Source organism: Girardinichthys multiradiatus, chromosome 9 (genome assembly GCF_021462225.1).
Source record: "Girardinichthys multiradiatus isolate DD_20200921_A chromosome 9, DD_fGirMul_XY1, whole genome shotgun sequence".
Taxonomy (NCBI): Eukaryota; Metazoa; Chordata; class Actinopteri; order Cyprinodontiformes; family Goodeidae; genus Girardinichthys; species Girardinichthys multiradiatus.
This window is the reverse complement of record NC_061802.1, coordinates 42,882,418-42,910,301: the sequence shown is the minus strand read 5'-3', so window position 1 is coordinate 42,910,301 and position 27,884 is coordinate 42,882,418.

The window sequence follows — 27,884 nt, the reverse complement described above, 5'->3', positions numbered from 1 at the left end:
AGGATAACAAAAGTTAACTAATTAACAAAAAACTACCCACTTGTTGCCCCCCAGCTCAGCCGTCTCGTGTTGGGGTTTACCCTAGTGGATGAGAGGGTTGTATCCCTGCGCCTTCGGGTTGGGGAGAGGTCTCTGACTATCATTTCAGCCTACGGGCCGAGTGGTAGTGCAGAGTACCCTGCCTTCTTGGCGTCCCTGTCGGGGGTGCTGGATAGTGCCCTTCCCGGGGACTCCATTATTCTGCTGGGGGACTTCAACGCCCACGTGGGGAACGACAGTGACACCTGGAGAGGCGTGATCGGGAGGAATGGCCTCCCCGATCTGAATCCGAGTGGTGTTTTGTTATTGGACTTCTGTGCTAGTCACGGATTGTCCATAACGAACACCATGTTCAAACATAAGGGTGTCCATCAGTGCACTTGGCACCAGGACACCCTAGGCAGGAGGTCGATGATCGACTTTGTTGTCGTATCATCAGACCTTCGGCCGCATGTTTTGGACACTCGGGTGAAGAGAGCTGAGCTGTCCACTTATCATCACCTGGTGGTGAGTTGGATCCGCTGGAGGAGGAGAAAGCCGGACAGACTCGGCAGGCCCAAGCGCATAGTGAGGGTCTGCTGGGAACGCCTGGCGGAGCCCTCGGCCAGGGATGTATTCAACTCCCACCTCCGGGAGAGCTTCGACCAGATCCCGGGGGATGTTGGAGACATAGAGTCCGAATGGACCATGTTCTCTGCATCTATTGTCGATGCTGCTGCCCATAGCTGCGGCCGTAAGGTCTGCGGTGCCTGTCGTGGCGGCAATCCCAGAACCCGGTGGTGGACACCGGCAGTAAGGGATGCAGTCAAGCTGAAGAAGGAGTCCTATCGGCTGTGGTTGGCTTGTGGGACTCCTGAGGCGGCTGACGGGTACCGTGAGGCCAAGCGTGTTGCGGCCCGGGCTGTGGCAGAGGCAAAAACTCGGGCCTGGGAAGAGTTCGGTGAGGCCATGGAGAAGGACTACCAGTTGGCCTCGAAGCGATTCTGGCAAACCGTCCGGCGCCTCAGGGGGGGAAGCAGTGCTTTGCCAACACTGTTTATAGTGGGGGCAGGAGACTGCTGACCTCGACTGAGGACATTATCGGGCGGTGGAAGGAGTACTTCGAGGATCTCCTCAATCCTGCCATCACGCATTCCGTGGTGGAAACAGAGGCTGGGGACTCGCGGTTGGACTCTTTCATCACCCAGGCTGAAGTCACCGAGGTGGTTAAAAAGCTCCGCAGTGGCAAGGCTTCAACATTGCGTGGCGGTCGGGGACAGTGCCTCTGGACTGGCAGACTGGGGTGGTGGTCCCCCTTTATAAGAAGGGGGACCGGAGGGTGTGTTCCCACTACAGGGGGATCACACTCCTCAGCCTCCCTGGTAAGGCCTACGCCAGGGTATTGGAGAGGAGAGTCCGACCGATAGTCGAACCTCAGCTTCAGGAGGAACAGTGTGGTTTTCGTCCCAGTCGTGGAACACTGGACCAGCTCTATACCCTCTACAGGGTGCTCGAGGGTTCATGGGAGTTTGCCCAACCGGTTCACATGTGTTTTGTGGACCTGGAGAAGGCATTCGACTGTGTCCCTCGTGATGCCCTGTGGGGGGTGCTCCAGGAGTATGGAATCGGGGGCCCTTTATTAGGGGCCATCCGGTCCCTGTACGAGCGGAGCAGGAGTTTGGTCCGCATTGCCGGCACTAAGTCGGACCTGTTCCCAGTGCATGTTGGACTCCGGCAGGGCTGCCCTTTGTCGCCGGTCCTGTTCATAACTTTTATGGACAGGATTTCTAGACGCAGCCAAGGGCCGGAGGGGGTCTGGTTTGGGGACCAGTGGATTTCGTCTCTTCTTTTTGCGGATGACGTGGTCCTGCTGGCCCCCTCTAGCCAAGACCTACAGCATGCGCTGTGGCGGTTCGCAGCCGAGTGTGAAGCGGCTGGGATGAGGATCAGCTCCTCCAAGTCCGAGGCCATGGTACTCGACCGGAAAAGGGTGGCTTGTCCTCTTCAGGTTGGAGGGGAGTTCCTGCCTCAAGTGGAGGAGTTTAAGTATCTCGGGGTCTTGTTCACGAGTGAGGGAAGAATGGAGCGGGAGATCGACAGATGGATCGGTGCAGCTGCCACAGTAATGGGGGCGCTGTGCCGGTCCATTGTGGTGAAGAGAGAGCTGAGCCGAAAAGCAAAGCTCTCAATTTACTGGTCGGTCTACGTTCCTACCCTCACCTATGGCCATGAACTTTGGGTCATGACCGAAAGAACGAGATCACAGATACAAGCGGCTGAAATGAGCTTCCTCTGTAGGGTGGCCGGGCACTCCCTTAGAGATAGGGTGAGGAGCTCGGCCATCCGGGAGGAGCTCGGAGTAGAGCCGCTGCTCCTCCACATTGAGAGGAGCCAGTTGGTGGCTCGGGCATCTATACCGGATGCCTCCTGGACGCCTTCCTCGGGAGGTGTTCCAGGCACGTCCCACCGGGAGGAGGCCCAGGGGACGGCCCAGGACACGCTGGAGGGACTATGTCTCTCGGCTGGCCTGGGAACGCCTTGGGCTCCCCCTGGAGGAGCTGGAGGAGGTGTCTGGAGAGAGGGACGTCTGGGCGTCTCTGCTGAGTCTGCTGCCCCCGCGACCCGGTCCTGAATAAGCGGAAGATGACGAACGAACGAACAAAAAAACTAAAGGTCATTATTCCCCATTGATGGAAACAGAAGTATGACTTGCTTAGAAAGGTTTGACAGAACAAGATCCTCTTCTGTCTAAAAAGAACATGGCAGCATGGCGTAGGTTTGCAAAACTGAATCTGCATGAACAAGAGTTCTTGAAATCCTTTTGAAGATGAGGCTGAAGATGAGGCCAAGTACCATGAATTACCAGTCGTAATGCATGGTGTTTGGGTGAAAAACCAAAGGCAGCACATCAGCACAAAATCCTTCTACCAACTGTCATGAAGGTGGTGGGGAGGTTATGATTTAGACTTGCAGCCACAGAACCTTGGCATTAGCAGCCAAGGATTAGCCATGCATTGCATCTATATCAAGGTATTCTCATATGTGAGGTCATCCTTCCAAGAGCTAAAACTTGCCAAAGGGTGGGTGATGCAGCAGAACAATGAATACTAACACTACAGCATATCTACAACAAAATGTCTGAGCACATAAAATCAGTGTTGAAATGTGGTATAAGTTATTATGTTTGGTTTGGTTTGGTTTGTTCTCTAGATTTCCAGTCTTTATAAGTCCAACTGATTCAGAACATATAAGGCAGACTGGCCTAAACACCCTACTGAAGTTAAACGGAAAGCGTATGTTTCTGTATAGTCATCTTTAAATGTGCGATTTTCACAGTCCACTTTATGTATTTTTGATAAAGCCATCTTCTTTTACTCACACATCTGTGCACCACAAAGTCATTGTACGGTGTGCAAGCACGAACGCCCAAGCTAGTAAATTAACACTGCCACAGGGCACTATACTGACGGCTGGATGTGGGGCTTCAGCCGCCATTGCTTCAGCCGTCAGTGGGTCAGTGGAAACACAACTGGTATCGTATTGAGTAGAGAGAGACCAAGTGGATTGGAACAGAACCTAAATAGAGCCAGTGGAAAAGGGGCATCAGCAACCTGCATTCCAGTATGTGCAACTGTACATTGCCTCCGACTAGCCCCATATATGGAGACAACATTACACGACTTTGCGTCCGACAGCAATTATGGACCTTCTCGTTTGATCAGAGTGACATACTGCATAACACGACAACCCGAGCTACATACAACACACGGAACAACCAAACCTTGCAAAAAACAAAGGCAATGGAAAAAGAAACAAACGAGGTAACAAATTTAAGACCTGAGTAAATGTAATTTAGATTACTAAATTCAAGACTTCTTTTTTGTTATTTTTTGAGACCCCGGAGGAAACCTGTATCCCCTATTTTCCCCATTTAATGACATACTCCCATGCCCATGCCTATATTGTTCACTTCTTTGCTGACATTGTGGCAGGCATAGAAAAAGCTGATAAAAACACAGGAGACACAATGTGCACGTAGCAGCAAAATATGGAGTGTACCTGCTAAGTCAAAGCCATGTGGAACACACCATGTTTTTGTTGCGCACCGGCCACCAACACATTCATGTGCAGAGGAAAATTCATGTTTGGAACATTCGTGCATCATTTGTAGTCAGAGAAATCTAATTATGACTATCTAATTTGTTCATGTTTATAGGTTCCACTGTGATTACTGCCTTTAGGCAAACATTAAAGAAACATCCTACTACCTTGTGCTTCATATGAAGTGGAATGCCGCTATAGTGATATCATCTCATCCAGTCAAATGAGGTAAATTTTCCCAAATTGCAAGAATTTACTGAAGGGAGCACAGTAAGTAATTTTGATGAGACTCTAAAATGCACACTGGATTATTCCTGTTGTTGCATCACCATTTAATTTCTTTCCCTACTACTAAGAACATAATATTCTTGGGATCATGCCACCTCTGGTGCTTGTATTTTCCATTGTTATTTTTATAACCTAGCTTCTAACTCCAATATGTGTTTCCACTCAAGCAGTAAATTATATTGTTTAGCTATCAAAGACCTTATGTAATTACATTTGTGCAATTCAAGATGACATGGCTGATAGTGTCGGTGCATAATCACAAGCGAAATCCCGTTAGGGAGAGGAGAGACCATTATTATGGAAATGACCTTTGGGTGTCAAGGATTCAGAGGGATAAAAGAGAATGTCATCCTGACAAAGACGCTGAGTTACGCCATTCTCTCTCTATCTCCTCCTGTGCAAATTTAAAACTATTTAGGTGTTTTATGACTGTGTAATTGTATTTTGTAGCTTTACGTTTTCAGTCGGTCACATGAAGAGTAAGACTGCGAACACTACAAATTTAAACACAATTTTCAGTTGTTTGATGCTGTGGTTGACTGCAGAGCTGTCACGGTAGAAGAAAAAAGCGTTTTCTTTGCACTTTGGCTCTTCGTTGAAAGAACACCCTCACCTTGGGATTATTGTAGTGTTTGTTTAAGCCACGCGTTGATACTCTTACACTAAAGATGCAGCCTAATAATTCACATTGTGTCAAATAAATCAATAGCTCCCGTTAAGTGAGTAAGCTGTGTGGTTCAGTACTTAAAGGGACAGTACTACCCCCCCCCCCCCCCCCCACACACACACACACTTGATTAGTCTTTTCACCTAAACATTAGGTTCGCTCTTGATCTATGCAGACAACTTGAGCAGTTTAAATGGTTTTACTGAGTTGTCTCAGTTGCTTTTAAAAATTATCTACAATATGCATGCACGCTGGGTTTCAACACCTGAACAGGAAAAATGAGTACAAGACGTTACAAGACGTTTCTTGTTGAAACACAGAACGTTTCGTTGCGTTTCTAGTTTTTGTGTATGCCACATTGATGCACGTTTTCTTTGAAAATAGCATGATTTGAAAATAGATTCCAGAGTATAACATTTTGAAAACGTCCTGGTCTTCTTCGTGTAGACAGGAAAAACAGAATCTCCCTGTGTAGGGGAAGCCCTGGCACATGAGCAATATAACTTCAACCTGTAGAAATTACTGTGCATAATGGATGCCGGCTCGTTTAAAACTCACAGAAGAAGAAGATATCAACAACAATAAGAATTGGTTCACTTTCACACTGCACTTTTAAAAGTGGACCAAACCACCTGGACATGCAGTTACAACAGCAGGATGTTTGGGATGTCATCCCAAGAAGCTGCCCCAAAATAAGCAGCAGGTGATGCGGTGAGCTCTCCAGCACATTGCTTTCTACAGAAAAAGACAGCAGAGATTAAAGTCAAAACTTACATTTGGGAATAATGTCAAAGTGAGCTGATTTATCTTCCACTGGCACATCGGAATACCAGTACTCAGTAACCCAGCAAATTAGTATCAGCAACACAAGCTAATGGAGTGGAGGAGGGTCAAAGTTCAGCTGCAGAACAGAGGGTTCCATGGATGAAGATCTATTAAACTGCAGCCTAGAAGGATGATTGGCCGGGGAGGAATGCAGACTTGACGCTGATTGGTGGAGCAGAGCCGCATTGAGGGGTAATTGGACGAAGCTGGAGGTGATGGTGAGTTTTCCATGTTGAATTTTTGTTTAAACTCCATTTCTCTATCTTTTATGCATTCAGTTATTGAGGGCAACAAATATATGTTATACAGCACTATGTGGGCCCCTGATTTATGGTAATATAAATTTTAAGAACTGCAAATGAACAGTTTATTTCTGCAGCTATTACTACACTTTATACAAGCTGTGGCCATCTTGGATTTTTGGCATCTGAATTGATGAAAAACCTTTCTTTCCAAAGGTGGATTTCTAATACGCTACCTTGACCCTTTTGCCCCTGGAAGATAATATTTTTTTCACTTTCTATATAACGCTGGCCATTTGCTGTGTGCATTTTTAGTGCAGGGTGGGAGGTGCACTTCAGAAATTATAATTACTCCATGGGAATACCAGATGTTGTCTGCAAACTCAATTTTTAAATATTATTATTCATGCAGCTTCAATCAGCAGACGAGATTATTCCCGCCAGCAGAGAGGAAACTAAAGAATGAGATAAAAACAACAGTAAAATCAGACTGATCAGGCTTAATTTCAGATTTTGTATCATAGTGGTTATAGTCTAAAACCTAAGTAAAGTAACTTCAGTGTTTGTGAAAATTAGTAACTGTGAATCTAAATAAATCTCACTGATCCTCAAGGCTCAGATTGTTCATGAGGAGACTATAACAAATATGTTGTTCCCAGCAGTTGCACTCTAAACTATGTAAAATAGCTTCAAACTCTATGGATGCTGATGCATATTTCAATATTCACTGCCATTTGTGGTGAAGCGATCCGAATGACAGATCTGGTTAGGTTTTCAGCAGATATGAAAGTTAACCTCTGATTCGTTCACACCTTTCTTTTACACTCTGAAACTGAATTAAATTAGCAGAATATATGAGCTTTAGAGAAAAATAAGAGATGACTGAAACATACATTTGGAAATACCCAACCAATCAGAAATGCTTGTCACCCTCCCCCTCCTAGCTCCACCGTGACGGTTCAGGGTCATTTACAAAGTTCTACCTCCCTAATATTGTCATGCCTTGTGATCAGCTATTTAGCTGAGCACAGTTAGCAGATCATTTAACTCACCTTTACAGCCAGTATTTTTACCATTCTCAGTCTCTCCTCTGGTGCCAGATTGTCTGTTTCCCTTGTTACAGCATTCCAGGAGTTCCATGAGCAAACTATAGTATATGACCCAGTTTCCATTTCCACAATTACAATCCTTGCCTCTTGTCAGATCAAACTTTCCTGGTATGCGCTTTGGTCCTGACCCCTTGCCTGCCTTTTTGTACCTCTTGATCTTGCCTCTCGTTATCTTTTAAGTCCTTCATTCTCTACTTCCAGCTTTATGTATCACCATAGCCTGGCTAACCACTAAGCAAATGGATCTTGATTCGGACTTTTGGACTTTGCCTCAGTGTACCTTATGACCTCTCCATGATACACTCCTTGTACTTGCTCAACTCTCATATGTCTGCGGTTGTGCCACCATCATAGTAAATCCTCATTCTGTGTCTGGTGTACTAATCGGCATCATTAAGTTTTAGAGTTTTGGAACAACAATTGCTGTTTTTCAAGATAATTATTTTATCCTGGTAATCTGATTTAGACCGACTTCCCATAGTTTAGATGAGGTAAAAAGAACAGTGTGGTTTCTGAAAAAACGTTCTGCAGTTTAAATGCACCTCAATTAAAATTCCAACTTCAGTGGTTGTTGCAGGTGATAAAGCTACAGTAGATACAAAATCTATACACCCCTGTTAAAATGTCTGGTGTCTGTGATGTAAAATGATGTGACCAAGATATAGTACGACCTCTACAACTGAAAAAAAAAGACCACAATCTTTTTAGGGGAAATAACATATAAAGGATTAAAATAATACATAAATACATAGAACATCTCCTTTCAGTCTGACAGATGTGGAGCGTTATTTCTTCAAGTAGAGTAGGAAAATATTGCTAAATCAAAAGCTGCCATGTTGATAGACTCCTACAGAAAATGACTGAAATATAAAGGTGCTACAATAAACTACACTCATTCAATGAATGTGAATAATATTGTAAAGTTCATTTATTTCAGTAATTCAATTTACTAAGAGAAAGACATGGATTAATTACACACAGACAGATGTTTTCAAGTTAGTTATGATGATTTTCTGCTTACAGCTAATGAAAACAGGACATTTAAGCTTAGAATATGACATCAAACCAACAAGAAAATTTTTTTTTATACAGAAATTTGAGCTTAATGAAAAGTATGTATAATACCTGCTTAAATGTAGAGGTACTTTCAATCTGTCAAACAAGCATCAACAGAACACATATTCCAATTTATTAAATATGACTGTAATACTTTAAGGGCTTTAGTTTTTTTTCTTCCAAAAATTCCTTTCTTTCAGTTGAGCAGCACATGCTGTTACTGTGCCTGCACAAAGTTTAAAAAAAGTGCTCGGCTATACATGAAACTCCCACTGCCATGTTTTATTTCTTTTAAATAACCCTTACACAATATGCTTCAGAACTAAATTTACCATTTTTAGAACAATTGTATGAGTCTACATTTCTGTGTCTTCGTCTTCATCCAAGTCCCTCATCCACATTAGACTAGCTTTTATTCACGTTCAGATACATTATGTGATTTTCATTGAGGGTTGCCACTTTAGAAAAAACTGCGATGCTAGGATGTCATCTTTAATATGCCACAGATTACAGCCTTTCAGGAATTGCAAAGAAAATAATGACAAATTGTTCTGACAAGTTCTACAACAGCGCTTGACCTTTGTACTCACTGTGTCATTGCTATAGCAGCAGGTTGTCGACTGTCAAGCTTTTTGCACCAGCCATCAGAGAGGACAGACTGAGAGAACATTGTGAAAATGCCAGTTTCTGCATACCTCTGTTTTGAAATCATGTTGTAAAGTCTGTGGCGGTGTGCTCATCTGTTTGATGATCTGAAAAATGTAGATCACGCTTTTTGATTGAGGTATTTAATTTAATATCAGACCTGGATACCCTGAGAAAATACAAATTCAGTTTTCAAATGATGATGCCATTAGTAAAGGGAAAAAAACCCTATCCCAACCAGCATGGCAGAAGATGAAGAAGTTATTTCCCACTTGATAAATCATTAACTAGCTACAATTAAAGAACCACTAGCCACATCCAACCCTGATTAATTTCTGACCTGCATAAATAATTTCAATAGAACCAGTCTGACAATGTGAAGTAGTCTAAAAGATCTCAAGCAGCTCATTGTGCCCCGACCTGAGGAAATTCAAAAACAGCAGATGTAAAAAGTCATTGAGTGGCTTGAAAGGGTTAAAAACCTACTTCCAGGGGTTTGGAACTCCATTATTGACAAATTGACAATCATGGAACAGTATTGAAGTTTCCCAGGAGTGCATGGCCAACCAAAATTACTTCAAGAGCACATCAAGGACTCATCCAGGAGGTGAAAAAAAACCCAAAGCATCTAAAGATCGTATTTACCTTCAATTAAGGTCAGAGTTCATGATTCAACAATAACAAAGAGACTAAGCAAAAATAGCATGTATGGGAGAGTTCCAAGGCCAAAACCACTGCTGATTTTAATCTGATTGAGATGATATGATCTGACCTTAAACAGGCCTTTCATTCTCAAAAACTCTTCAGTGTGGCTGCAAAGAAGAGTGGGCCAACAGACGAAGAAACTCTTTTCGCTTTTCAACATTGCTACAAGGCACTTTCCTACATGACATCCTTCCATATTACGAAGTTCAGGAAACTATGAAACAGTCATAGAAGGGTAAACATGTTTGTGTGTGTCACATTTTCAAACTGCTTTACTGTGTTGTTTAAAAAATAAAAAATAAAATCTTTACACTGATTTACCAGTACAAATAAAATAAACTAAATACTTAGTGGAAGTTTGCTTTTTTATGGGGCACCTCGTATTTTGTGCTCCAAGCAAATGCCTAGCTTTGACCCATGTTAGGTCCAGTACTGGTATTTTTAGACCTTAGGGCACATAAGTGAATGAAGTACCATTAACCCCGACAATAAATAAGATTGATATATTTTAGTGGCGCTTAGCTTGAAATGTGAGAATAATACAATACAGCTATATTTATAAAGCCCTTTAATATCAGCTATGGGCTGCACGGTGGTGCAGTTGGTAGCACTGTTGCCTTGCAGCAAGAAGATCCTGGGTTTGATTCCCAGCCTGGGGTCTTTCTGCATGGAGTTTGCATGTTCTCCCCGTGCATGCGTGGGTTCTCACTGGGTACTCTGGCTTCCTCCCACAGTCCAAAGACATGCCTGTTAGGTTAATTGGTCACTCTAAATTGCCCTTAGGTGTATGAATGAGTGTGTGTGGTTGTTTGTGTGTTGCCCTGCGATGGACTGGCGACATGTCCAGGGTGTACCCCGCCTCCCGCCCATAGACTGCTGGAGATAGGCACCAGCTCCCCCGTGACCCACTATGGAATAAGCGGTAGAAAATGACTGACTGACTGACCTTTAATATCAACACCATTGACCAAAGTGCTGTACAATGAAAAAAACTAAAAAAATAAATGTACGCTTAGCAGACCTAGAATAAATCCAATAATTCTAGAATGACCTAATACAACATAAAAACAATATAAAACAAACTAATAAAAATAGTTAAATTATTCAAATAGAAAAGGGAAGAATAAGAGACAACATCTCAAACTGAGTTAAAAGCCAAGGAGAAAAATGTGTTTTAAGAGAGGAATTAAAAACACCAAGTGAGTCTGGAAACGCGTCTAATTTGCAATGGCAGCTTATTCCACAATTTGGGGACAGCAACTGAAAAGGCTCGGTCACCTCTCAACTTATTTTTTGGCTTTGGGACAACCAACAGTAACTGATTAACCGACCTGAGAGAGCGTGAGGGAACATAGATTTGGGTCAGGTCGGACAGATACTGAGGGGTGAGACCATGTAAACACTTATAAACAAATATTAGGACTTTAAAATCAATACGCAAACGAACCGGAAGCCAATGGAGAGATGCCAAAAAAGGAGTGATATGTTCATGTTTCCTTGTTCCAGTTAAAAGGCGAGCAGCAGAATTTTGAACCAGTTGAAGTCGTTTAATTAAAGCCTGGCTCAGGACTATAAGTATAGTCCTGAAGCTGGTTGGGTGATTTTTCAGATTTAACCTATAAATAAGATTCTAAAATAAAAAAGAACCATAATGCTTGAGGGAAAAGTATATTGAAAATCTAAAACTTAACTTCTAACAATCAATGTATAAGAGGTGTTTGGTTGTTTGTATTGTCTAAATAAAGGCATAAGCTTCCCATGAATCAAATTTTCCAAACTCATAAAAAGCTGTGTCTTGGGGAAGATACTGGGTAGGGTTAGTAAAAGCTTGTAGCAGATTGATCTGTGCACACAGCTTAGCTGTATTAAAGCTCATAATCCCTGCAAATATCTTCAGGCAAGGCAAAGTCAGCCTTTTAACTTTGACTAAATGAGGTAAATAGAAGCAAATACATTTCTGAAAATCACTTCTCTGTTCAAGCGCTCTTCGTTATATATAGACACATGTTGTATGAGTTGGCTGCTAATGAGCCTTGCACATTTTTCACCAAGATATTTTGATGGTTCTTGCCACCCTGCTGTTTGGGAGTAACAGTGAAGTTTGCTTTAAAAGTGGAGCGTCTGTTCTCCCTTCAAACCTCCAACACCACAACAGATGGAGAGAATATGGAGCTCAGGAGGCTTTACCTCTGAGGTGATAACAGTGAAGCCACTCATTAACACTGAATTTACCACTTCGTTAGCAATGCAGGTTCCCGTAGGGAGCGACCAGCTCAGGATATTAAATCCACTGAGCATACGTTTTAAACTAAATCAGCTTTGGACAGCATCGTGTAATTGGGTATAAGAGATTATGTACACTTTTCAGTTATTATCTGATTTAATTACTCAAAACCATTGGTTTAATAGGTTTGAAGAGTGAATGAAGATTGTTACACCTTTAATCCCTCCTCCTAAATGAATCAGCATGTTGTCTAAATGTGTGTACAGAAGAGTATGCTTTATTTGTGGGCGTTTGTGTTTGTGTTTTAGACAGATTGTGTTCCTGCCAAATTGTCAGGATTGAAGCAACAGCAGTCTCACGCTGGGATCTGGGTTGGCACCATCAAAGAGTGATAAGACGCAATATGATCTCATTGGAGGTGTACTTTGTTCCCATGGAAATTGGTCAATTTTAGCAGACGACTGAGAACATTCGGTGGAGAATCAGAGAGGTTGTGTCCCAGAGGTATGCTCACATAATTAAGCACCCTCACCAGGGTATTCAGGGCTAACAGCAGGATTTGTTGTGAATAGAGGTGGCATAAGCGGGTGTTGGAAAATCATAATGCAGCTCAAAATATTACCTTTTTCATTTTATAGAGCAAAGGGAATAGCCTAAAGAACAGTTTTCTTAAACAGTACCCTATGTCCGCAGTATAAAAAGGAACCTGGAAATGTATTAAATATTAGCTATTAAAAATGTTTAAATATTAAACACGCATGTTTTAAATGTACTGTTCAAGACTTAAATTCTTACATTAGTTTGTTTTTGGTAACAAACCACACCTCAGTCATTATTGTCACTTGTTGTGTGCAGAGACCAGCAGACAATGGTAAGGCTGATCTGTTTTTGTGAGTTGTCTTATGAATTAATATAACAACTTAGTAAAAGTTAACAATAGTCAGAAGACTCGTGATTTTGAAACATTTCCATGTTCTGTGTTGAAAATGTGAATCATTCTAATAAATAATAATAATACTAAAAAAAGAGCACAAAAAATAATTGTGATTTCTCAATGTAGGATTCACAAAAATGCAAAGTTTCTAACAAGCACACCAAAAGACCGCCACTGTATGTCAGCCAACATGGATGAAGAAAACTGTGACGAGGGTAATGATCGTCTTTTAAACTTAGACTGATGTGAATCTATTTCAATTCCTAAGTCACATTTTTATATTTGATTGATTCTAATGCACCTACTGTTTGTTTGCCAGCTGCAAAAAAAAGATACAGAGGATATGCTCAGCAGCACAAGACAAAACACTGAGATGAGATAGCACAGCTAGCGATAGCTGTGACAGCCAACAGGAGGTTCGGGGTCAAAATAAGTAAATCTATGTCTGATGTAACTTTTTAAGTTCACTTATCTTGCTCTGTTTATTAATTCAGTGGCCAACCAAAATGTATTGAAACTGAAAGATTTTCCCAATGGTGTCAATGTTTATTCGACAAGAACGTGATCAATCAAGCTTTATTGCAAATGCTCTGAAAGTGTAAGGATAAAGTCCCTATAAAACAATTGTTGGAACAGAAATCATCTGGGTATATCTGGGTAAATTAGTTAGTCAGAAATACTGATTAAAATCTTCTTAAATCAAATGTTTGCAAGCTGCTACAAATTGTGTGCACATTTTACTAGGTAAATAAAAAAATAAAAATCATCAGTTCTGTGTAAAATAGGGTAAAAAATTAATTTTGATAAGTTTTGCTCTGCTTGATGAATTTGTTTTGCAATGGAAATATTTAAACATTTTTTTTTTAAGACACAGGACTATACAGCTTGCATGCACTACATTTAATAATTTAGCTATTTCTTAGTATTTCAGAAGGACTTGGCATGTCTGACCAAATGCCAAATGCACAAAAGGACAAAGAGGTAAAATCTGTGTCCGATGACCTGATTCTTACACAGGAGCCATTACAGAGTCACACTTCCTCCCTGAAGAACAATGCAGCAGGTCTGTCTTCAGATGAACACGAAAACCCTTTAAATGGAACCCAGCCGAATCCATTTGTATACAGCAGTGTCCCTGCTGTTCGCCACGCAGACAATTCATTGCCTTCAGGAGCACTTGTTAATGGACCTGGTTCACACCCTACCTCAGAGCTACACTGTGTCCTGAACAAAGGCTCAGTTTTATCCAGCAGTGTCCTGGATGCCACGTGGCAAGCGGAGAAGGACACAAGCCTCGAGGTGTTACCACCACCCAGAGAGCTTCAATCAAACGCTTGGAAGAACACAGTGGGACCCGTCGTAAAAACACTGGCCGCGCAGCCAGGTGTCAACACGCCACTGTCTCACCCGGTACGCAATGAGTCTAAACTGGCCTGTTCCGCACTGTCAGGTGACAGTACGGAGCAGAGGCACAATAGCCAACCGTTGACAAAAACAGACAATGAAAACAAGATCTCAACGGGATGTAGAATGGTCTGAAAGCTCCACGGAAGTTTATGATAATGCTCAAGTAATCAGATGGGATTCAGCAAGAACAAGTCTGTTTCTCAGTGACATAAGGCTGGAGACGAAAGTGATGCACCAAACAGACAGGAGGTGCAGTAAACATACAAAAAGCATTTCAGGCTGTGGAGAAAAGGTTAACAACTGTAGATATTTCTGTAGTGGTTATGCTGTTGAAAATGTTGACACAGGCAACAAAGAATTATCTTTGGGTTTGCAGTCTGATATTAAATATGTAGAAATGCCATTCAAAGACCTTTCCAGGAACAAAGCTTTAGTCTCCTAGCAGCATATTTATAGAACGCAGGAAGGCTGTAATGAGGGAAATGACCCTGAAGATGAAAACAATGCCAGTCCAAAAGTGGAACAGTTGGAGCGAGAGGAACTTGTGCAAGATCTTCTTTTCTTTTCATGCGGAACATGCAATGTTAATTTCATGGAAAAATGAAATTTCCATAGTCATGTGATGTATCATTTAGGCTAGCATAATCAGGTGAACTGTAAAAATCTTTCACAGGCCTTTGTATGCAGGCAGTATAGGCTTTTGTTCTGTGTAGCAGTTCCCTGATGAGGAAAATGGTTATTCACCGAGACAGGCAGGAAGTTCTATTAAAGGTCTGAATTTGAAGACAGGGCTGCATCAGAACAGTGCCCTCACTTTGCATTTGGCTGTAACTGCCTCAAACGTCTTGACCAGCTCACCAAAGCACACAAAAATCTGCTACTTCATCTGCAAGGAGTGTAACTGCAACTGCACTTAGGCTACAGAGACTTTAAGCGCGTTAAATGTATTGCACACCTAAATGCACCGGCCTTGATTCAGCAGACTGACTCACAGACGGAGAGAACCATGTTCAGCCTCATTGGAAATTTATTTTTTTAGTAGCAGGCACAAAGGAGAACTGCAAAGAACACATACAATTGAACACATGCACTACAGCACCTTGCAAAAGTATTCATACCTTTTTTCCCCAATTTGTTATAATTACAATCTGAATAGAGATGTATGTATTCAGTCCATTTTACTGTCCTTTTACTGTGATGCCACCTCGATTTACTGTAAATACAGTAAATACAGTAAATCGAGGTATGGTTTAACGTAAGTTTAAATCCTGCTGTTCTGTGAAGACCTCAGGAGTTTGTTAGAGAACAAGAGTGAAGAAACCGCATGGTGAAGACCAAGGAACACAAAGACTAAGAGAGCATTAATCAGAGAAACACCTGGGAGGCCCATGGTAACTCTGGAAGAGCTGCAGAGATCCACAGATCAGATAGGAAAATCTGTTGACAGGACAACAATTAGTAAAGCACTTTACAAATTTGTCCTTAAACAAAGAATGACTAGAAGAAGAATTTTTAACAGAAAAAACCAAGAGGTCCAGTTTAAAGGTTGCCACAAGCTGGTCCAAGTTGATAGGAAGATGTGTGGAGCTAAATACACGACCTACATCCAATTGAGAATTTGAGGGAAGACAGAGGCTCTCCATTTAGTTGACTGAGCAAAGAAGAGTCAGGACAGATTTCAGTCTCTTTATGTGCAAAACCGGTTGAGATAAAATCCTAAAGAACTTTCAGCCACCTCAGAGTGGCTGGATACAACTACAAACCACGGTTTTCCACATTTTAATTTGTAAAAGCAACAGTTAAAATGATGTTTGTATGTAATTATTTAATATATATGTATTATTATTGCTGCACTACTTTGTGCAGGTATGTCACAAAAACTCTGGATATACTGCATTAAGGTTTGGCACTTTAACCTGACCATGCTGTGAAATAATTCAAGGGGTGTGAATACTTTTTAAAACAAGAAAACACCAGATGTATAAATGTCTGATTTTGAAAGTGAAAGCTCATTGTTTCATTAAAATGTGGAACATGCAGATTAGAAGGAACACAAAAAACAAGAAATGTTAATTCCAGTGCATCACCAAAACCACCTTGCCTTCATCTTGACTAACATGGAAAATTACTACTAGCAGTAGAAAAAATAGATAGGTCAAGTGATCTCACCTGTATGGAAGAAAAGGATGCTGAAAACAATGCCTGCAAGGCTTTTGGCAGCTCAAAGCATACTGTGCTGATGTTTGTCTACCTTTAACCAGAAAGATTAAAGTATACCAGTTTTCTTTTCAGGTAAACAAGACTGACCCACAAAGTTGAAGTTTACAAGTGCAAGCTGTCTAAAGTCCTGCAATGCTAAGAAAAAAGTCAACCCAATTGCATAAAACTATTGGATCTATGAATAGTGGTGAATGCCTGGCCTTAGCCATGAGGAAACTGTATGGTTGTTAAGTTCAGTGATGACATCGGTAAACCCACAGGCAGCTTCTGGGAAAGAAGAAAGAACCCTTGTGATATTTCAGAAAGAAGCAGAGCTTCCATCCAAACACTCAGGCTCACATGCTTGAGGGTGAAGATGATGGAGATGAAGACTGCAGTAATTTAAAGCAACTCATAAAAAAACAAGTTTATTGAAGTTGCGATGTTCATCTGCTATATTCTAATGCGACAGGTTGACAATCATCAATGTTCCTACTTTCTGGCCTTACTTAATTTTGTAATCATCTGTGAGGGCTTCTTCACCAAGCTACCTTGATTCTTGACTGATTCTTTTACCAGCGTTAGTGGTGTTAAAAGAAGGTCTGAACTGACTGTGGATCTCTTCAGCTCTGTAATTAATGCTCCCTAATGTTACTTAGTTGGGCATCCATGTCTTGGTAGGTTTGCTGTAGTACTATACCCTTTCTATTTTCTGATGATGGATCAAACAGAGCTCTGAGAGATGTTCAGTGCTCGGAATATTGTTTTTTTTTTTTTTTATCTAACCCTGTTGTAAACCTTATCCCTGAGCTGTCTGCTGTGATCCTTGGTCTTCAGGATGCTGAGATTAAATTACACACAGATAGTGTCTGTTCACTAATTAGGTGACCTCTGAAGCCATTTGGAAGAATTTTATTTTGGGCTATGAGATTAAAGATGGCTGAATACATGTACAATACATGTGTTGGTCTATTACCTATACATACTCACATTTATTTTATTTTCAGCCATGAATGTTAGGTGAGCCACTGCAGGAAAATGAGGCATTTAGTGTTGGTGTTATTATAGTGTTACTATTTTAAGAAGGGCAAATTTTGATGCAAATGAGCATTTATTAATTCCTTTAGTATCAACATCTAAATATCGATTGCTTTTACAACCCTAAACTATATCACTTCTTCCATAGTCTGAGGTCATCTAATCAGAACCTTGTAGGGTTTCGGGTCCTCCAAGTCAAGTCAAGTCAAGTCAAGTTTATTTATATAGCGCTTTTCAGCAACAAGGCACTCAAGGTGCTGTACATAAGTACAAACATTACAATGATACAGAAAATCAAACAGCAGAGGTAATTAAAAAAAGAGAGAATAGAATGGTGGATAAGAAAACTAAAGGAAAATTGGACTGAAAACTTAACTAAGCATAGACAAAGGCCACTCTAAACAAATACGTTTTCAATCTTGATTTAAAGCAATTTAGGGTTTCAGCGCTTTTACAGTTTTCTGGGAGTTTATTCCAGATTAGTGGAGCATAAGAACTAAAAGCTGCTTCTCCATGTTTGGTTCTTGTTCTGGGTATGCAGAGTAGATTTGAGCCAGAAGACCTGAGAGGCCCCTCCTTGAACCGCCACCTTAACGTGGTGGAGGGGTTTGAGTGCTTGAATGATCCTAGAGGCTATGTTGTCTGGGGCTCTTTTCTTTCTGCTCTCGGTGGAGGAGGACGCTTTTTCTCTGTCTCCCGCCCCTTCCCATATCTGACCTGCTTCAGCTCTGTGTCTTGTCTTCTTTTTGGAGCCTCTTCTTGCATATCTTCCAAATTCTGAGTTATGGATTTGGTCAGCTGGTCTCTCAATGCAATTGATCAAATTTTCTCGACGAGAAGACAGGGTGAAGGAGAGCCCAACTTGTCCGGGCTGGACGTTTTTCTCTGGATACACAATGGACTCCTGGCAGAAGTGGAGGATTGTGTGTTTGTCGATAATGTCAGTCGAGGATGTGGAAGATATGTATATAATTGGATGTTTGATATCAGGATTACTGCTTTTTGGAGTCAGCGGTTACCTGGCATATCGAGAAATTCGGAGAATGTCAGCAGCTGTTCTGGCAATTGTGAGGCTGCCTGGCATGTGTGATGGGATCTTCAGGGCGATCAGCACTCAGACTGAGATGTTATGTGAGCTGAATCGCAGACTGGATGTGATCCTTACACAGGATCGCAGGCAGGTTGTGGTTCCTGAAAGACCAGGAATTTGGCTGTTTGGATTCGCCTTTGAGAAGGACCAGCAAGACTTTCAAGGCTGACGGAAAATTAAGAGTCAGCCTAACCCAAATAATTATTGTTTTTCTGAATCTGGCTCCCCTGCACGGCCTTGATGGCTGGCTATCTTCAACCTCTCCTGGAAGTTATGTAAACATGACGCTCTGCTCCCTCTGCCCCCTCCCTTCCCTGAGGATATCTGCGGACCTGCTCAGAACTTTGTGGCCTGTTGATGAACATTCCAACGTACCATCAAGGACAATGTCCTCTGGGACAGTGCTTCATGGACTTACTTGCACACGCTCACTTGCACACACACACATGCTCAAGTTAAACATATGCACCCCTTCACACCACCTACACCGATCCCAGCATGATGTTGTTTTGTATACTTGTTGCTTCTTTGTGTAGAGGTTTTTTGCAATCTCAAACTGTATCCTGCTAAGGATAAAGTGTGAAATATGATTTTTTTCCCTCTACTTACCTAATGTGGCCTCTTTTCTCATCTAGCAAGGGCAGCGCCTGTGAGTGGGCAGCAAAGCCTCTGTGACCCGTCCCCCCCATGTCTTGTGTCATGATGTATGTTTGGATGGGTTGTACTAGAATTATAATTTCCCCTCGGGGAACAATAAAGTATCTTTGAATTGAATTGAATTAAATGCCCCTGGTAGGGTCTCCCATGGCAAACAGGCTCTAGGTGATGGGTCAGACAAAGAGCGGCTCAAGAACCCCTCATGACGACTACGAAATCGAGGCACCTGACGTCGCCCGGTACGGCGGAGCCGGGGTCCCACCCTGGAGCTAGGCCTGGGGTCGGGACTTGTCGGAGAGCGCCTGGTGGCAGGGTTGCTCCTCACGGGACCCCACCGGGCCAAGCCCGAACGAGAGACGTGAGACCATCCCTCAGTGGGCCCACCACCTGTAGGGGGAACAGTGAGGGACCGGTGCAAAGAGGAATGGGCGGCGGACGAAGGTGGAGACCTTGGCGACCCGATCCCCAGATGCTTAGGCTGGCTCTAGGGACGTGGAATGTCACTTCGCTGGTGGGGAAGGAGCCTGAGCTTGTGCGGGAGGTCGAGAGATATTAATTAGAAATGGTCGGGCTCGCCTCCATGCACAGCGTGGGCTGTGGAACCCATCTCCTCGAGAGGGGCTGGACTCTCTTCTACTCTGGAGTGGCCCACGGGGAGAGGCGGTGGGCTGGGGTGGGTTTGATTGTCGCCCCCCAGCTCAGCCGTCTAGTGTTGGGGTTTACCCCAGTGGATGAGAGGGTCGCATCCCTGCGCCTTCGGGTTGGGGAGAGGTCTCTGACTATCATTTCAGCCTACAGGCCGATTGGTAGTGCGGAGTACCCAGCCTTCTTGGCATCCCTGTCGGGGGTGCTGGATAGTGCCCCTCCCGGGGACTCCATTATTCTGCTGGGGGACTTCAACGCCCACGTGGGAAACGACAGTGACACCTGGAGAGGCGTGATCGGGAGGAATGGCCACCCCGATCTGAATCCGAGCGGTGTTTTGTTATTGGACTTCTGTGCTCATCACGGATTGTCCATAATTAACACCATGTTCAAACATAAGGGTGTCCATCAGTGCACTTGGCACCAGGACACCCTAGGCAGGAGGTCAATGATCGACTTTGTTGTCGTATCATCAGACCTTCGGCCGCATGTTTTGGACACTCGGGTGAAGAGAGGGGCTGAGCTGTCCACTGATCACCACCTGGTGGTGAGTTGGATCCACTGGGGGAGGAGAAAGCCAGACAGACTTGGCAGGTCCAAGCGCATAGTGAGGGTCTGCTGGGAATGTCTGGCGGACCCCTTGGCCAGGGATGTATTCAACTCTCACCTCCGGGAGAGCTTTGACCAGATTCCGAGGGATGTTGGAGACATAGAGTCCGAGTGGACCATGTTCTCCGCATCTATTGTCGATGCTGCCGCCCGTAGATGCGGCCGTGAGGTCTGCGGTGCCTGTCATGGCGGCAATCCCAAAACCCGGTGGTGGACACCGGCAGTAAGGGATGCTGTCAAGCTGAAGAAGGAGTCCTATCGGCTGTGGTTGGCTTGTGGGACTCCTGAGGTGGCTGACGGGTACCGTGAGGCCAAACGTGCCACGGCCCGGGCGGTGGCAGAGGCAAAAACTCGGACCTGGGAGGAATCCGGTGAGGCCATGGAGAAGGACTACCGGTTGGCCCCGAAGTGATTCTGGCAAACCGTCCGGCCCCTCAGTAGGGAGAAGCAGTGCTTCGCCAACACTGTTTACAGTGGGGGCGGGGAGCTGCTGACACGTCCCAGCAGGCACGTCCCACAGGGAGGATGCCCAGGGGATGGCCCAGGACACGCTGGAGGGGCTATGTCTCTCAGCTGGCCTTGGGCTCCCCCCCCTGAGGAGCTGGAGGAGGTGTCTGGGGAGAGGGACGTCTGGGCGTCTCTGCTGAGCCTGCTGCCCCCGCGACCCGGTCCCGGATAAAGCGGAACACGACGAGAGAGAGAGACCTGAGAGGTCTGGGAGGTTGATACACTGACAGCAAGTCTGTAATGTATTTTGGTGCTAAGACATTGAGTGATTTATAGACTAACAGAAGTATTTTCAAGTCTATTCTCTGAGCTACAGGGAGCCACTGTAGGGACTTTAGAACTGGGGGGATGTGCTGCATTTAGTTCTAGTGAGGACGCAGGCAGCAGCATTCTCGATCAACTGCAGCTGTCTGATCGACTTTTTAGGCAGACCTGTGAAGACACTGTTGCAGTAATCAATTCTACTAAAGATGAACGCATGAATTAGTTTTTCAAAGTCCTGCTGAGACATTAGTCCTTTAATTCTGGAACTGTTCTTTAGGTGAATAGAAGGCTGACCTTGTTATTGTCTTTATGTGCCTCTGAAGGTCCAGGTCTGAGTCCATCACTACACCCAGGTTTCGAGCCTGACTGGTGGTTTCTAGCTGTATTAACTGAAGCTGTGTACTAACTTTTAAATGCTCTTCCTTTGGTTCAAAGATTACTACTTTAGTTTTGTTTTGATTGAGCTGAAGAAAAGTTTGGCCCATCCATGCATTGATTTCTTCTAAGCATTTACCCAGCGCTTGAATGGGTTCATAGTCACCTGGTGACATCGTAACGTATAGCTGTGTGTCGTCTGCATAGTTATGATAACTTTTGTTGTTGTTTATCATAATCTGAGTTAGGGGGACCATGTAGATATTGAATAGGAGGGGCCCTAAAATGGATCCTTGGGGGATGTCATGTGATTTTTGTGGTCTCTGATGTAAAGTTACCTACTCACACAAAAAAGTCAATGTCCTTCAAGTATGATTTAAACCAATTGAGTGCTGTAACAGAAGGACCGACCCAGTTTTCCAGGCGTTCTAATAAAATGGTGTCAGGGTCTGGACTTTGTTTGTGTTTAGTCACTTTTTATGTTAGTATTTTGGTAGTTGTGGTTGTTTTGGTTACTTCCTCTCATTCCTGATTGTTTATTTCCTCCTAGTGTTTGTTTCATTGTCCTTTGCTAGTTCCTCCTGATCACATTACCTGATTAAATTCAGTGTTCGCTACGTTCCTGCAGTACAACTCAAGTAAGTTTGGACTGTCTCAAGCTTGTACCTGCTGAGTGTTTCGCTATGTTCGCTTCGTCTTAACCTTTGAATAAAGCTGAAGACCGTTTACAAAGATGCTGCTGCCAAGCTCCTGTCTACGCTTCGGTCCACCCTCATACCCCACCGTGACAAATGGAGTGATCAACAGTGTCGAATGCTGCACTAAGGTTCAATAATACCAGCACTGTGGTTCTTCCACAGTCTGCATTTATACGGATGTCATTGAACGCCTTGACAAGAGCAGTCTCTGTACTGTGGTGAGCAGGAAGCCTGACTGCGGTTGGTCATTGTTAGGAAGTTGTTTAACTGCTGAAACACAACTTTTTCAATAATCTTGCTGATGAAGGGGCGGTTTGATATAGGCTTGTAGTTCTGTAGTAGCAGCTTGTCCAAGTTGCTCTTTTTCAATAGAGGTTTAATAGTTGTTGTTTTCAGGGCCTGGTAGAAAACACCTGACAAAAGGGTCGTGTTTATTATTTGTGTTAAATCAGATTTTATTACGGGCAAAGCTTTCTCCAACCTGCTTCAGGACTCGAGGAGGTTGATCTTTCCAGGCTGTGGCATCCAGACATCTCCTTCTTCTATTGAGTTTGGACTCTATTGATACTTTTAAAAAACAGCCGAAGGCTTTTGTTTTTTCCAAGGTGTTGTTGGGATTATGAATCTGAGAATATTATTTAATATTTAATATTAATATTTTAATATTTTATCAAATAATATTTCGGTGTGTTAAGGGTTGTCCTGTGAATACCAGCCCAGTAAGGCGATGGTATTAAGACAAAATAGAAAGGTGTGAGATGAGCTCTGACATTATTGAACAGCATAAACTCTACACACATGGAATGAATTCACACAATTTCTTAAAATCCAAGAATTTATTAACAAAAATAAGTCAACTCAAAGTCAAACATATTTCAATCAACAAACTCTTTACTATGCTAAAACAATCCAACTAAAGTACCAAGCGGAATTAAAGAATAATGAAGACTAATGGGCTATGTACAATATAAACAAGTTGATGAAAGATGATTGAGAACCATGACCAAAAGAGTGATGCAACATTACCATGCAATGTTTATGTTTGAGGACCAAGGATTATCTTGAAGAATCTGGAAGTGAAGTTAAGTTAGTCTTGGAACCATCTTAGGCAATAATCAGCAAACGTTTAGACAACCATTCACAATGCAAGATCAGATAAAATATTATTTTAATAAAATAATGTTTTAAATAATGATCTGCTGAATAAAACCAACCTTCTGGATGACCATTTCTCAACGGTGTCTAATTAGCTGCCTTCATTTATTAAAATAATATTTAAAGAAATATTATTAAGGGAGTATTTTGGAAAAGAGCCAAATCTTTCTGGAGAAATGGGGCTTAATCGTGTTTACTTAGTTATCAAATTTAGTAAAATGATGTTTAGGGACTATTATTCACTAGCTTGAAAACTAACAACCGTTCTGTTAAATACTCTTTAGTAGCAAGCACGTGTTCTTCTTTTGTGTTTAAAATCACCCTTTAAATAAAGTTTGTCTTAACTTTAAAACACACAGACAAAGAACACAAAACTGAACATGTGTGCTGCAGATAGTCTGCTAGCACCAAGATAGCGTTGATAGAGTTCAACACAAACAAAACCAAACTTCATAAAATGAAAAAGGTTTAGATCATTTCCATCTAAATCACTTCTATATTATTCTGCTCTGCCCAAACCTAACCTCTGACCATGCTGAGGAGTTGTCCGGGTGACGACAAAGTTTGAAGAAGGTATCCACAGTGAACAATGGTTAGCTACAGCTAACCTCCTTAGCTGCGGAGGGGTTTGAAGGTGCGGCTCATTGTGTGAACAAAAGGGGTTAGCTTCCAGCTAACCTCCGTAGCTGTGGATGAAAGACGGCTCGTTGTGTCCGCCAACCACACTTCCCGTTAACACGGTGATGCGGCCTCCTTTGTCCTTCCTTGGGGAACAGCTGCACTCGTTGTCGTGCTGGGAACTCTCTGGAAATAGTTTGCTTCTGCAGATCTCAGAGAGAACAGTCAAGCAATACTTGTACCTTGATTACCCCGTTCATGAATGAAAATCACCGGATACTCAGACAGTGATTTATTTCTACTTATCTTGTGCATATGATCGCATGATCTTATGACACCCTTGGATCAAGTTGAAGAGTTTATGTCTGTTTGCCAGCAAAGAGACATCAGCACACTTTGTCCCCATCCTATCCCGATGAACACTGGTGTGGAAGAGGTTGGCTTGTTGGAGCGGGTTGCTCTTATTCAGACAGTGGCATCATGGGAAGTCTGCTGCTAACCCCCTTTCCTCAGTTGCTGGAAGTCAGTTAAATGCAATTTATTTTGAAAGTTCCAGAAAATGTGTACCAGAGTTTTAATGTTGTTTCCATGGCTGGGTCCCAACAGAGCTTTTAGTTAGACTCGTGCTTTTATTAATATACTGTGTTCTGTTTTGTTACCCTTTTTGTGGAGCACTTTGAGACATTTGTCTGTAAAAAGTTGGAATATAAAATACATTTTTATTTACTTACCTTATGTTGCTATTGTTCGGAAGTGATAATGTATGCAGCATGCATCTATGTAGAACTAAATTTCTCTCTTGAAATGAAACATACCAGCAAACTGAGCTGTCTGAAGCTCCCGTGCTAAAATTTCAGACCAGACCAAAGCCAAGACAGTACAGTGTTGTTAAAATCACTGGTTTTAAACACATGATGAAGGTAAGTGAGCCACATCAAAAGTTGCCTCTCTAAATGATTTACCCTTTATAGAAGTGAGGTGAATTTTACTTTTGTTTGCTTTCACATAATATTCCTTTTCATTACCTAGAGACTAACAATTAATAATTGAACCCATATTTTTACAAGATAGCCCAGCACAGATCCTATGTACGCTGTGGAGGGCAGAGAGTAACTCATAATCATTTGATTGATAAAAAAAAGCCAAGATATATTCTATTGCGGATAGAATGTTGCAAAGGTGCTTTTGAAGTTCATGTTAAAAAAATCATGAGGTCCTCTTGATGTTGAGCTTGAAGCCCAACATCCAGGTTTGCACAATTTTGTTTAATGTCTGTCCAAACCAATCTTTCAGTCAAGTACTTTGAAATATATTGGGAAGGATTTCAATTCAAGTTGTTCTTTTATGAGTTCTGTTTTTAAAGGATTGTCCTTCCATCCCATGGAATTCTGTTGGCAATCTTCCTCCAAAAAGTGACTCTTCAACATACACTTTAATCTCATGTTCAACTCAACTGAACATAAAGTAGTTTAACATGAAGGAAATGTAAAATGTGTATGTTTTTTTAGACATCATTTAGTGCAATGCGTCAATGTTAGCATTTTGTGTTTGTTAAGAATGAGAAAAAAGACAATTTTAAGACATCCTTTGGGAGAACTACTTAACCAGCTCAGATCTCAGTGTTTTTTTTAACATTCAGCACTTCACAGCAACATCATTGCCACTTTTCTGTCATAGAGGAAAAAGATCTGTGATTTCTTTCCCCGTTGTGTGGACGTGAGTGTGGTTTATGATTCCTCTGTGGTTTTCCAAGGTGGTGTATTGTATGTGAAAATAGCCCCCCGTAAGACACAGGATTGTGTTAAACTTTACCGGTAACACTTTCCAAACAGGAGAGTGCAAATCAGATGCCTCGACTGAGGTGAGGTGGAAGAAGACTTCAAAGCACACTGGGAGTAACAGCTTTGATTGCTAATAAAATTAATACACGATTTCAAAGACTGTTCCACAAAGCTTGAAAATAAAAAAAAAAACAACAACTTTTTACTTTAATATGAAACTGAACCTTCTTATTAAACTCATTCAATCACATCTTCTCCTAAAGAATATACAAGCTAAGATTATTACTTGCCTCCATGTCAGACTAACATGGCTTTTAATGGTTTCATGCAACCAGCCTTTTTACAGTCAGGAATGATTATGTAAAATACAACCATAAAAACATTCTAAAAACAGAATTGGGTGCACAAGTTTGAACTCATTGAAGATTTTCTCTTATCACCAAAGTTATACAAGCTGGAATGTATAGACTGGGCTGCATGGTGGCACAGCTGAAGCACTGTTGTCCTGCAGCGAGAAGGTCCCAGGTTCAAATCCTGACCTAGAGTGTTTCTTCATGGAGTTTGCATGTTTGTCCCCTTCAAATCGAAAAAGTTGCAATTTAGATTTTCACAAGTTAGGACAGGGTGCTTTGGAGTAATTTTTAAACATAGTCAGACTCCAAGATCATCAGTTCAAACAAGGGCATATCAGTAAATTTAAATGTCACCAGATAGCCTGTGTCCGGGAGGAGAGCAAAGCTGCCATCGTCAGATGAAAGGAAATTCGGATGGTACTGAAAATTTCTCATCAAACCAGCTACTAACCTGAAGATGCTGGAACACCATTGTCATTGTCCACAGTAACGCAAGTTTACATCACCTTGAACTGAGAAGGTGCCAACCAAACACTCAAGCCCCTGCTTTGAAATTCAGTTCAAGTCAATTCAATTCAGTTTTATTTATATAATGCCAAGTCACAACACATGTCATCTCAAGGCACTTCACAAAGTCAATTAAATTGAATCATACAGATTTCAAGTCAGGTACATACATTCCAATTAATCCTCACTATCGAACAGTGCAGTCAGATTCAGTTATTTATTCAAATTGGTTAAAAGTTTTTTTTCTATCTAAAGAAACCCAGCAGATTGCATCGAGTCAGTGACTTGTAGCAGTCACTCCTCCTGGATGAGCATGTAGTGACAGTGGACAGACACTGGCATTGACTTTGCAGAAATCCCTCATACTGAGCATGCATGTAGTGACAGTGGAGAGGAAAGCTCACTTTTAACAAGGAGAAACCTCCAGCAGAACCATGCCTAGAGTGAGCGGCCATCTGCCATGACCAACTGGGGGTTTGAGAGAACAAAGCAGAGAAAGAAAAAGAACACAAAGGCACTGATCCACGGGTACTTTCTACAGGAAAAAAAACAAAACGTTAATGGATGTAGCTCCTTTAGTGGTTTCATCTAGGAAGAAGAAACAAAAAAGTTTAGAGTATGGGAGAGAGCACATACAGTTAGTCACAGTAAAAGCTCAGCCAGTAGCTATGTTGTTGGGACCCACAGCCATGGAAATGGTACAAACTTTTCTGGAATTTTCAAAATAAATTGCATTTAACCGACTTCCAGCAACTGAGGAAGGAGGGGGTAGTAGCGGACTTCCCATGATGCCACTGGCTGCATAAAAGCACACCCCTTTCCAATGGTCCGATCTCTTCCACCCGGGACTCCGCTGCGAGGCTGGCTGGAGACACAAGCGCGCTAATGTCTCTTTGCTGGCAAAAAGACATAAACTCTTCAAACTGGATCCAAGGGTGTCATACGATCATCGATTATATGCACTAAGATAAGTACAAATGAATCACTCTGTGTATCTGGTAGATTCATTCATGAAAGGGAATTAAGGTACAAGCATTGCTTTACTTTCTCTCTGAGGCCTGCAGAAGCAAATTGTTCCAGAGTTCCCTGCAGAGACGCTGTCTCTACGAAGAAGAGTGGAGCGGTTGTTTCCCCGGTCTGAGTGGACGACAACAGGAGCCGCATCCC